The sequence below is a fragment of the Phalaenopsis equestris genome, unplaced genomic scaffold (assembly GCF_001263595.1).
Source record: "Phalaenopsis equestris unplaced genomic scaffold, ASM126359v1 Scaffold000002, whole genome shotgun sequence".
NCBI lineage: Eukaryota > Viridiplantae > Streptophyta > Magnoliopsida > Asparagales > Orchidaceae > Phalaenopsis > Phalaenopsis equestris.
Window position 1 is genome coordinate 15,080,909 of NW_018164444.1, and position 394 is coordinate 15,081,302.

A 394-nucleotide genomic window follows, 5' to 3' on the forward strand; every position below is an offset into this window, starting at 1 on the left:
ATATTGCTCAACTTCTGTTTCCAATATATATATTTTTTTAAATAAAATAATTTAATGCTAAATGAATTCTTCAATAACAGTTTTTGGTATATTTGTTAGTTAGGAACGAGTTTGAGTTTACCACTCTCATGTTTCATCCGTTAAACTTTGAGCACACCCCTTGTTTGGACCTATAATATATTTCTAAGGATGCTTCGAACATTTCTTCTTGTCAAGATAATTTTCTTAGCTCATTTGATGGACAATCCTGCCTTGTTTGTCTCACTGAATGCCTTATCTAAGCCATTAGTTAGGATGAATTTGACTTAATTTTAGAAAAATTATAGGATTTTTATACTTGAGAAACATTATACGAGAATTTTCATTTCTCTTTCAATTTCATATCATCTTGAAT